This window comes from Delphinapterus leucas, chromosome 7 (genome assembly GCF_059928025.1).
Source record: "Delphinapterus leucas isolate spDelLeu-1000000601 "Yukka" chromosome 7, BTC_Dleu_Yukka2, whole genome shotgun sequence".
Lineage (NCBI taxonomy): Eukaryota > Metazoa > Chordata > Mammalia > Artiodactyla > Monodontidae > Delphinapterus > Delphinapterus leucas.
The window spans coordinates 22352919-22365298 of NC_143135.1; the positions used below are offsets into that span (position 1 = coordinate 22352919).

Below are 12380 nucleotides of genomic sequence, written 5' to 3' on the forward strand. Positions count from 1 at the left end.
AATGGCTCAACCTCTCTGAATCTCAGTTTCCTCATCTGTCAAATGACTGTGATACTTACCTCGATGTTGTTAACATTAAATGAGACAGCCCAGACCATGGCCTGGCCCACAGTAGGGGTCCCCCAAATTGTAGCTAGTATTAAAATTTTTATAGAACACTGCTCTTCACGAAGCCCTCATAGGTCCCAAAAGGTGACACCCAGCCATGGTGTGGGGCAACAGGCACTCTCACGCCCTGCTGGAGGGACAGCAGTCTGGGGCAACTGCTATGGAGGGAAATTTGACAAGGTCTACCAAAATAACAACGGCTGTACCCTCAGACACAGCAAGTCTACTCCCAGTAATGTTATTCCAGGCATGTCAAGTGGCTTATGGAACCAGGGTTTTTACTACAGCCTTCTTCATAACAGCAATGGGTTGGGAAGACCCTAAATGCTCAGCAACAGAGGACTGACTATGTCAACTATGGTATCCCATACTCTGGAATCTAAGAAAGAAGGGGAGAGACGGGGATGCTCTCCAGGGGACACGCTGAGTGAAGCGTGTTGAAAAGCTAAACATAGAATAATTTGTATATTAGGCTCCCATCTACATAAAAAAGATGAAAAAGAGTATTTGCATATTTCATTGCATGAGCATAAAGTATCTCTGAAAGGACAAACCAGGAACTGGTAACACAGGTTTTCCCCGGGAAAGGAGCTGGGTGGTAGGGATACAGAGGGCAACACTTTTCTCTATAAACCCTTTTGTACCTTTTGAATTTTGAAACATGAAGATGCATTACTTATTCAAATAAATAAGTAAAAACAACAGTGACCACCTCCTACTTCCCTCCCTCCTCCAAAAGTAAAAATCAGTAGAACTTATGTGATTTGTTCAAAGTCACTCAGCTATCGGGGGGAGTCAGGATTCAAACCTGGCTCCTGTTCCCCAGTGCAGCCCTCTATCCATAACTATCCATTCACTCATTCATTCAACGCAAATTTATTTATTCAGCACACTTACGCTATAAAAGGAGCTGCCTTGTTAGGAATACGTGGGCCAGAAAATAAACCCTGGTAAGAAAAGAAGATGAAAGGAAGAACCAATTTCTTTCCGTCTTTGCATCATGCATCACAAACAAGCCCAAAGGGCTGAGCCTGGCACATCCCAGAGAGTGGGCAGGACCAACCCAGGCTAAAGGAGCCAGCCATTGCTCAATCCAATCTGGTTTTTGCCATCTCAGTATAAAAGCCCAGCAGTCCCAGATCTGAATTTTCGAAGAGAAGCCCCAAATCCAGACTTCTTAAAATGTTGAAATCACTTGATATGAAAGTATTGGCAACTAATTCACCAGGCCGACTAACACTTTGGGGGCCTCACATATAGGTTGGTGACCTTTATTTTATCCCATCGTAACTATGACCACCAAACCTTCTCACACCTTTTACCCAGAGCCTAACGGGGGTGTAACGTAAGCCAGCACTTACCCAGCCACTGTGGCCTTGGGTAAGTCACTTCCCTTCCCTATATCTATTGACTTCTCAGCTAGTTAAGAGTTTGGCTTTGCTGATGGCCATGATAACCTCTCAGCATCACCAGCCATGCATTCAGTCCCTACCCTGTAAGCCACACAAAAACTGGGTGCCTTTGACAGACTTGGAGGGGGATCAGACCCTGACACAGTGCATACACAGAACCAGCCCTCAACCAATGCATCAGCTCCTACCTGCCACATCATCTAGTTGACCAGCCTCTTTAACCAACCAGTTCTCTCTCTTATCTCACTCTTACCCCATCATCAATTCCTCGGTAGAGCCACAAGCAACCCCCCACCCCCATATCACATAAACACCGAGGTATACTCTTCACCAAGGAGAGCCAGCAGCACCTGGGATTTCACTAAAAGAAACACACACCAAACAGAACCCTCTAAGCCAACCTAGGAAGCCAGATTTGAACTACCCAGCCTCCGCCCATGGGATGGAAACCAAGTCAGAAGTAGGTTTTTAAGAGCAGTGGGACCATTTTGCAAATCAATTGCCTGCCGTGCCGATTTTACTATTGGTGTTGCTCCTAAGAATATACTAACCGTCATCAGAGGCTGGTCATGACGGTGGCATGGTGCCGAGCCTCTACGGGCATCTATCACCTTAGTTCATTTCCACCCTAAACCAACCTACAGGAAGTAGGTTTTGCTATTCCCATTTTGCAGAGGAAGAAACTGAAGCCTGGAAATTAACTTGCCCAAGGTCAGAAGACTACTAAGTGGGACCAAAAGTCAAATCCTACCTGATTCCAGGGCCTGAACTCCCAACCCTCTGTTTTAACAACATTTCTGTCGGCCACACAGTCACCACCCATGCCTTCCCTTCTCAACCATCACCCACAGCTTCTTACCAGGTTCAGGCAGCCTGTATGCTCTGTCCCTTACAGGAAGGAAGCTTCGTTTCTTCATGGTACCGTCAAGCGAGCTGAAGTCATTTTGTTTACTTGTTCACTGTCTGACTGGCCCTGAGAGCACGTAAGTTCCTTAAAGACCTGTAAGACCTTGCTTGTCTCGTTCACTGCTGTATCCCGCTATGAGCACAGTGCTGGGCACATAAAAGGTGCCCAGTAAATAATTTTGAATGATGGGATGAAATGTGGACTTCCAAGCCAGCAGAAAGAGCAGCCCTCCCATTTCTGGGGGACCAGAAAAATGCCCTTCCTTCTGCCTGAACTGGGGTCCGCCTTAGCATTATTGGACCTGGGTCACGCGGGCACAGAGTCCTGGGTCTGCACGCTGGTCAGTGGATCCTACAAACACAGCACACTCGTTGGGATTAAGGACAAAACTTCGCAACTTTGAGGAGACAAAAGACAGCCGAGAGACAGACACTCCCACAAACAAGAAAATGTTAAGGGTCAAGTCTGGACTATGGAAAAGGCTCAACAGGAAGAATGAGGCAAGTTTCTCAGCGCTCCACTGGAAACCGAGCGCAGACAGAAGAGTCTGGGAGCCTGAATTTGTGCAAGAGTAAATAGCGGCATCAACAGGATGCAGGCGCATGTTTCTCTGTTTCAAAGTGTTGCCTAAATGTCCACAGGACTCAGAGCACTGATAATTCAGATCCATCTAGAAGTGATTATTTCATCCCATCATCATCACCCAGGCCTCAAACCACAGTATAATCACCAGAAAAATCCCCTCCTGTGATACAAGTCAAGCAAAACTGTGGGGAATAACCACACATCTTATCTACTCCTCTATAAGCCTCACTTTGAAGAGGGAGGTTCTTGGAGTGCAAATTGTTTGGGTGTGGCCTATAAACACCATCCAGAGCAATTCTGCAGTGCCTCCCAGATGATAAACCAAAAGGCTAGACACCAGCAGTAGCCGAGACCGACCGTGATGTCTGCAATTACATCGCTGACATGGAACATACATAAATCCCTGGGGGGTGACAGAGCGGTCAAAAGCTACTGTCTGGCAGCCAACAAGAGTTTTCAGTGTGGGGAAATGTGCTCTAGATTAACATGTGCGATTTATTAAAAATTAGCTTCACTCTCCCGTTGCAGAAACAGGATGGAGTGCTTTTTCGTAAGAAAAGGAGATGAAGGGAAAGGGCACTTCTTCCTATGTCATGGGGCCAAGTGTAAACAGCACTGGATAGAGAGTCAGAAGCCTGAAGGGGCTCTTGGGATATGATCATTTCAGGGAGGTCATGAGTTCGATTCAAGTTCATGCAACCACCACATGTTAGAAGGTCCGCTGTGTGCCAGGATCTAAGTAGAGGAAGCCATATGGGGCAAAGAAGAATAAAGTATCTGCCCCCAAGGGGCTCAGGGGCTCGCAGGAAATACTCAGAAGTAATGTTATAAATGCAAGTCGACACTGAGGGCTGTAACTGAAGATGGACAGTTGAGACAAGATTGACGCACAAAGGTTAAATCACCTTCTCCAGTTACAAAGTAAAGTTAATGAAAGGTCAACCGAAAATACATGCTCTCCATTTTCTTGTGTTTCTCTAAAGAATATGGGCGCTGGACACTGGAAAGGAAATTTGGGGAAGGAAAAGCAAGCTTTCATAGGTAAAGCTCAATGAGTATCCTTTTTTTTTTCATCTGTGACAGAAAAGGATGGGACAAAATATCGCATTTTAATAAATAGCTAGTGAGCATCCACTACCCAGGATGCAAAGATGAGCCAGATGTTGTCCTACCAGTGATAAAGAAAAGAGAAAAAAGGAATAGTAATTTGGTCACGATGAAAGAAAAACACAGGAAGGCCTAAAGCTGAGATGGCAAACTCAGTGCCTACAGGGGCCAAGGCAGAAAACACAACCACGCTTAGAAGACCAGGTGGGGACCATACCAAACTAAAGAGAACATTCAGTCTTCTTTTTGTATTTTTAAAGAAAAACTGGAAACCTGTGTTTATATGTCAAATCGCCCAATTTTTAAATACTGGAAAAAATAATCATTTTTTTTTTTTCAAAACACGACTCAAACCAAACAAGACGTTTCTGATGCCAAAGTTTGGCTCCCGGGCTGCCAGTTTTTGACTGCAGAAAAACACGCACAGCTCCTAACTACCAGCGCTGGAGGAATAACGAGGGAAAAGTGTGGAGGTCACTTAGGCAGACCTGTGGGAAGATGAATCCAGTCCCGGGAAAAATAAATAAAGTAATTGAACAAATAAAATAAAACTCCAGGGGCCTGTGGTATAACACTCACCACTGACATCTGCACAGCACTTTATACAGTCAGCCTTACATATCTGCGGGTTCTGAACCCTCGGGTACAGAGGGCCGAATGTAAAGAACTTGAGCATCCTTGGATTTCGGTATAGGGAAGCGGGGAGAGGTCCTGGAACCAGTGCCCTGCAGATACCGAGGGATGACTGTAGTTTCTAAAGCTCATTTTCATGTCACCTCAGTTGACCTTCCCAACAACCCTCGGAAGTAGGCATCATTATGACCTCTATCTTAGAAGTGAAGAGTTTCTGGTTGGGAGGCCAGAGGAACAACTGGTCCCACAGCTATGGAAGGATAATAGCACCACGACTCAAGTCTGGGACTAGTACTTTTCCAGAATTTCAGAGAAGAACTCCAGACTATTGTATTTTCTAGACATCTTCCAGGGGATTCTGAGGTACAGCCAGGATTGATAACACTGTTCTAGGGAGGACCAATGTTCTCAACCAGGGGTGATTTTGCCCTCCTCTCCTCCTGCAGGAGACATTCAGCAACGTCTGGAGGTATTTTTTGGCTGCCATACTGGGGAGGTGTGAAGGGTACTACAGGCATCTAGCAGGTAGAGGTCGGGGATGCTGTTAAACTTCCTACAATGCACAGGACAGCTTCCCACAACAAAGAATTGTCCAGCCCCAAGTGTGAATAGGGCCAAGGTTGAGAGACCCTGGTCCAGACTCTAGTGCCTGGCTACATAACCAGCAACCTGAGAATCAGCGGAGTCAGCATCACCTGGGAGCTTGTTAGTCATTCAGGCCCCAACCCAGACCCACTGAATCAGGTTCTGTGGCTTAACAAGATCCCCGGCCGGGTATGCACTTGGAGAAGCACTGCTCTAAACCACACTTCCTTGGCCATCACAGAATTTTAGAATAGGAAGGAACCTTCGCGGGAGACCAATCTCCTTATTTTGTAGAGAGGAACACTGAGCAACTGGCCCAGGGTCAGACAGCTTGCCCACAGCAGAGTCGGGATCAGATTCCAGATCTCAAATGCCCGACCTGTGTTGTCTCCAAGATGCCAGTTAGGACCAATGTGTGCCCTCTCTGAACAACTGTCCCCTCTGCAAAGTTGATTCCAACCTTTGGGGGTGTCTTGGGGGCTTTTCTGAAGCCTGAAAGGAATCGATTATCCTGTTGGTCAAGTTTTTTTTTTTTTTAATTATCTCAGAACACTGCCAAGGATTACCATGTTCACCCACTACTTTTGCATCCAGATATTTTACAATGAAAGTGGCCATACAGCTGCACAGTGGTGGGCTCCAGCGGCCAGCAAGCTGTAGTGGAGTTCTCCAAAATGACAGTAGCAGCTGACGTGCTCTCCCCCAAAGACATCTGGGGAATGATGCTGAACCCGTTCCAGAGGAGTATTTAGAGTTCAACAGCAAGCGTAAAAGGGTTTACACGGAGGATTTACGCAGCTGAGGTCACGAGTAGGTTGTAACAGGGTTTGAGGCAGCTTAGTTCAGAATAATACAGACACACATCAGAGGCCTTGCTGGATTTTTGCCCCCAGTCCTTGGGAAGAAGAGGAAAACAAATTCCTTCACGTATTCTCCCAGGCTCAGCTTAAATGGACATATACTCTAGTTTCTGAATGGCCAAGGGAGCCCCTAAGTGTCCCCTTAATCCTAGTATTTGCTAGAAACCTAACTGCTGTCACAGATGCCTTCAGCAAAACACAGAACTTGGCCTGTGTCCAAAAGAACCAGCAAAGTTGAAGGAAGTTCTGTAAGAAACGAGAGAAGCAAGAAACTGGAGGTGTTGCTGGTGTTTGGTGATCAGCTAAAGTGAAACCAGAACACTGATGAGTGGCTGAGAGAAATCTCACATTTACACCCTAAAATTGAGGTGAGGGAAAGAGAATGAAAGCTTAGAGGTAAATACACGCTTTTTGTAACATATGATTATATGCAAAATAAATTGTACAAATAATTATGAGAGGCTGTTTGGGCAGTGGCAGGGGTAGATGTCGACCTGGATTTTCCATAGGCCATGGTCAAGAGGGAGAGAGATCTCTCCAGAACCCTTCTGGGCACAGTTCACCATAAGCACAGCAGGGCTGGGAAGAGGGAGAGGCGAGTGAGGCATCTCTCTCAGGGCCACGCTCTTGATGTCTCACTTGCCTCAGCTTAGTCCCAGCCCCAAAGCACACACACCACCCACTTTGATAAAGAACACTCATATTTTTGACTCAAAGCTTCCACACAGAGTAAAGGTGGCTGATTTTCATTCTAAGCCTAACTTTTTACTACAGAGAAAAATACGCGAGCCATACTCCACTCTGAAAGCCTAACATAGGTGTCTCTACATTTCTGACAAAGAACTCGGTTAACTGACTCGCTCTCCAGCCAGCCAGGGCCGGCTGAACCTGGCTATGAGCTTCTGCTTTTTAACCAAGCCACTATATAATAATATCATTTATTATCCTGTTACAGAAATGTAATATTTTTTAAAGGGAGGAGGCAGAGAATGTCCTCCACACATTTGAAGAATACATAAAAAGCCTCCAAACTTCCAGAATATGTTAAGGCTGCAACTATCAGAAGGGCCAAAAAGAAAAGAGAAAGAAAGAAAAAAAGTCAGCTTAAATTTAATAGACCGTTTAAATTCCTAGTTGATGGTAATTAGAGAGCAAGCAGTATTTCTTTAAACGGCTGCTAGACAGAGCTTAATCCAATTTAGATAATCACTAACCTTCGCTCTTTTATTTTTCTTCCTCTTTCTCTTTCTCGCCTCTAAATGAAATCCAAGGATTGATCTACAAAGGCCATAAACTGGCAAAACGTAAGAAAAGAATAAAGAGAGAGATTGGGCAACTGTTACCTCAAAGAGCCGAGTCCAATTAAAATGGAAACAGGTCTCACGGACTCCCTAATTTATATCGACTATAACCTGGGGTTTCTAACAAGGCCTCTTCACAACAGAAGCCATGTCAAGGGAGGTGGCAGTACTTCCTCCCCCATTTTCCCCTCTCAGCACCTTGTCGGGCAGGCTAATCACCAGGTCTTGCCGAGCAATGTGACAGCCATCCCCAGCCAGACCAATGCCAGTAATTCTTAAATTCACAATACCTTATGGGCCTCTCTTCTTCTTCCATGGGATAACTACTGTCAGAATTATCCAGACTGTCCCTTTAGTTCGTCCATTGTTCACCCAACTCCTGTGCCCTCATTTTAGTGCTACCACACTGCTCTGATCCAGAAACTTCCATGTGAACAAGTAGGACCTTCTTGAGTACTTGGGACCCTGGGTTCTTCATGGAAGGCCTTCAAGGGTAGATGTCAAAATGAACTAGAAAGAACAAGGGGCTTTAGTTAATAGCTGTGTGACATCAGGAAAGTAATTAACCTCTCTGAGCCTTCATTTTCACATCTTAAAATAGAGAAAAGAATAGCTACCTGCACAGTTGTTGGGAGGTTCAAATAACATTACCATGGCTGGACCTGGCTCACAGTTATTGCCCAGTAAATAAGTTGGCTCGTTTAACTGTACAAGTTTCAAGGTAAACCTTGCCTTCGATCTTCAGCCCCTGACAAAAGCGTAAATAACTCAAGTTCACCTCTGATGCCCCATTATTGCTTTGTATCATCTATGCTCCCAACCTCCTTCTTAGCTCCAAAGGGGAATCTTCCCTTGTAAAACAGTACCTTCTGCTTAACAGGGTACCACTGTCTCTGTTGCAAAATTACTAACCTCATACCCCACACAAAGCCCACAAAATACTTTATTCCCAGCTTTCAGCAACTGAAATATTAATTCCCACTGACTTGTTCACAAATGATACTTTCTATAAGCATTGCTTTTAGCAAGCATTTACATTTTGCACGTACAGAGGCAACTCTAGGGAATAAACTTTCAATGATGAACGCTAAACACAGTAGGGATCTTTCATAGGACCTCACACTCTATTTCTCAAATCAATTCTGTATTGGTCTAGCTCTGCAAAAAAAGATGAACATGAAAAAGGCTACAATTCAAGAAAGATTTCAGTATATTTTACCTTGTACAAGGGCAATACAAAAGGAATGACCACAGCGGATTATACACATGCACACCTACAAATTCCCTAAGATAGAGAAATCATTAAGAAATCCACAAAGCCCTTACTGATTTCAATTTTCTGCACATGAATGGTCTAAATGTTGCACATACATTGTCGATGAACGAATTGAAGATTATGACATTAGCTCTGGATTTCCAGCATGAAATTTTCAGATAGCAGAGTGATAGTTTTCTACAGACAAGACTGGGATTATTTTTTTCAGTTATTGAGCCACTCTGTGATATTATGTGACATTTAAAGAAAAAAGTCACCAAGTTAATCAACTATAAGATGATCTAATTAACAACTGAGGCCCTGAAAGGAAAGACATCTCCATAACAGGCTGGCACTACAAGGCTGCAGTAACAGATCTGGAACCCATTCTCAGCTCCACCCCTGTGTGTGTTGCTTTGGACAAATTACTTAAGTTCTCTAAGCCTCAGTGGGCTTATCTATGTAATGCGGATATGATAGTACCTATTTCATCATTGTTTTGGTGCAGATTATATAATATTATCAGAGTCTGTTAGTGCAAAGTTTAAGACATATTAAGGCCACAATAGGCGCTTGCCCCCCTTTTTAAAATAAAGGGAGCATTTTTGTAATGTTCAAACACAGACCATCACTGAAATTTCACCCATTGAAATAAATACACAGCCATGACCCTCTGGATCTGAAAGAAACGAGGTCTCCTTGAGAAATAATTTTGTCTATAAACTAAGCCCTTGAGAAAGAACCCAGTCAAACAAGCCTATTTCTAACGCCTTTCTTTTTTACACTACTAATGGTTCTGGCTGTCAGAAGCTTCAGTAAAACACTGAAAGGACAATGGTTGGAGCTGAAAAAACCAAAGACAACTTTGTGGACTGACCAAGCATTGTTTCCCTTATCTGCTACATTCTACAAAAACACTCTGAACAGCACCCTTGGTCAGATTCTTGGGCTGAATGCAACCAGAGAAGACGGGCCAGCCAGGTTCCACAGAGAGGAGGGCTGCACTTTCCTCAGTCTACTAGGAACCTCATCAGGGGCTAAATTTAAAATGTGGCTAAATTAGTTTCTGCAAGTTCCACCTCTCCTCCTGACCCTCTTGCTGCTTCACGTTGTCAGTAACAGCACCTTCCAGCCAGAGAGCAATTTACCAGGGCGCAGCACCGTGAAATATTGCACCATGTAGGCCAGTGAAATGTCATGACTGCACCCACGATGGTCACTAAAGGGCAGTCTCTGAGGCTTGATCAGCGAGCACCCTTTGATGGGGGAGGGGCAGGGGATGGAGACAATCTGGAGTTGGCGTCCTTGACTGCTTTGGTCCTTTGCAGTGGGTCATTTGGATTTGCACGTATCGTCTGGGCAACAGGTCCAGAACTCTGCCCCAGCAAGGATGCCAGCAGACTCCGGCCCAGAACTATTTCCAAGCGAGTCTCCGGAGCAGACCTGCCCCTGAGCCGCCTCGCGTAAGCCTTCCGTCCTGTGGGGCGCATCGCAGTAATTGAAACCTTGCACTCCGCAGACTGTAGTGCGTCTATAAATACTCACCGCCTTACTGCTGACAAACAAAACGCGGGCTCCCGGCACCGCGGGGGAAGAGGCGGTGGCATGTGACCAAAGGCAGGTGGGTAGAACAAGGGGAAAACCCTGTTGCCAACCACAGAGGCACCCCACAGCCGATTCCTGAAGCACGGTTTGCAAGTAACACAACCTGGTCTGCCCTCGGACGGCCGCCCCTCAGAAAAGGGGCGGAAGGCTGGGGACAAGAGGGTGCGGGCTTTAGGGGCGGAGGCTCCAGGGCGCCCCCTGTGCGCGCAAGGAGCTCTGCGCGCGCGCACAGTAGGCGCACAGGGGAAAGCCTCTCCAAAGGGAGGTCTGGCGGGAAAGGTGAAGCAGAAAGGGAATGCCGCCGGCGAGGAGAGCCGCCCGCCCCGCCGGGTCTCCGCAAGCTGCGCCCGGGCCCGCCCAGTCGGCAGAAAGCGCACGTCCAGCGGCGCTCGGGACAAAGCGGCTCACTTCTCTGGCCTCCCCTCCCACGCCTCTCTCCGGAAAAGGGGGAAATGGCAGGAAAAGATGGGGTGTTTCGGGGCGCTGAATCGCCCGCGCCCGAGTAGGGGCAGCTCTTTAGATCTGCCCCTCAGGCCAAAGAGGAGAACGAGAAAGACCGACAAACAAACTTTCTTTTTCGATCTCCTGGCACAGCCTGGGTCCCAGGATCGGCGGCGTCCCGCGTTCCACCCCACAGCGATCCCTCGCCCACCCTAAGGTGCGGACGCTGGGCGCATTTCCCGCCCCCCCCACGGTGGTCGCGAGCCCCTTCCTCTGTACACGCCTGCAGCGTCCAATCGGAGGATCCTTAACCACGCGGGGGCCCCCACCCGGTTCCCCTCAAATGTAACGCTTTCCCCAAGGCCCCTCCCCGTGCCCCGCCGGATTGTGCCCGGTGTGCCCGGCGATTTTGTTCTCGATCCCGTGCCACTGCTGAGCCTGACTCCAGCCCCTCCCGAGTCACCTCGAGTCACGCATACCCTCAGCTCGCCTCCGCCCCAGACTCCGCGCGCCCAGGGAAAAGTTTCCGGTCTTCCCGAGAAAGTTTTCTCACCCGAGAGCAGTGAGCGACCTGGATGGCTCTCGCCGCCGCGCTCTGCTCAGCCTCCTTCTCTCCCTCCTCTCCCGGCTCTGCCCTCCGCGGGGTCCGGTCCAGACTCAAGTCCTCTCCCGCGCGAGTCCACAAACGCGGCGGCAGCGGAGCTCCCGGAGCCGAGCTGGTGACACGTTTCCCTCCTCTCTCATCTTACGACCTCCTCCTCCCCCCTCCTTCCTCCTCCTCCCACTTTTCCTGTCCCGTGCTCATCGCTTCAGTTTCTCTCCAACAGCCCCCATCCCAGCCCCACCTCACCCCCTCTCACTTCTCCTCCCCAGCAGCAACCCTCACCTTGCTAGGGAGGGGGGCAGGGGAAAGGGGGCGCCTGCGCTTAGATCCAGTTCAACAATTTCAGGAAATCCAGCGCTTTAACTTGAAAAGCTGGGGAGGATGCAACAGGTCATGGGAGCTTGGCTCTGCGTTCCCCTCGCACAAGACGAGACCCCCCCACCTACCTCCACCCCTACGAAGAGAAACTCTACCGAGAAGCCAAGGGAGTGATCCAGGGCGCACTAGAGAACTAGAGCCTGGGGCTTTTGTCGTTGCTTTAAGGAGCAGTCCTGAGGCTGATTCCTGGAGAAGCTGTTTTAAGTGCATCAATGAAAATATAATTCCAGTGAAGTCTCTCACTTAGATTTGCAAAACTCTCTTAAAATTCCCCAATTCTCTTTCCAACGGAAGGTTTAGTGAACTGGAGGGTCCTTCAGAGTTTGAAACAGCAGAAAACCAACCAATCCCCAAATTAAAAACAACGAAAAATTATTCTCAAAACTTTTTTTATTTTTGCAGGTGTTAAGAATTTGATGCAGCTGTTTTCAGGACTTACTGGCTTGCATAATTTCACCCTATGGCTGAGCAGGAAATACTTTACAAATGCTGCCCGTTCACACATCACACTTAGGCTTTGAAACCACAGTGACATTTACTGAAAAAAGATGTCTTTTTATGTCAAAACTGAGAGAAAAAAATTCGTGTTTATTTTGATC

The 12380-nt window shown here is 47.1% G+C and overlaps 1 protein-coding gene across 4 annotated transcripts in view; it reads right to left on the reverse strand.

Moving 5' to 3' along the window:
- PRR5L (proline rich 5 like) overlaps positions 1 to 11628 on the reverse strand; it is an 82268-nt gene extending 70640 nt beyond the window's left edge. Inside the window, exons 1-2 of one of the 4 annotated variants that reach the window (XM_089914919.1) lie at positions 11353 to 11628; positions 7789 to 8008 (exon numbers count right to left, since the gene is read on the reverse strand). The gene's annotated coding sequence lies outside the window, so the exon portion shown is untranslated. Of the gene's footprint in view, positions 1 to 2379; positions 8009 to 11352 lie in introns of all 4 variants that reach the window. The other 3 variants (XM_089914918.1, XM_022583622.3, XM_022583623.3) reach the window with 3 other exon arrangements.
- Positions 11629 to 12380: the final 752 nt, after the last annotated feature.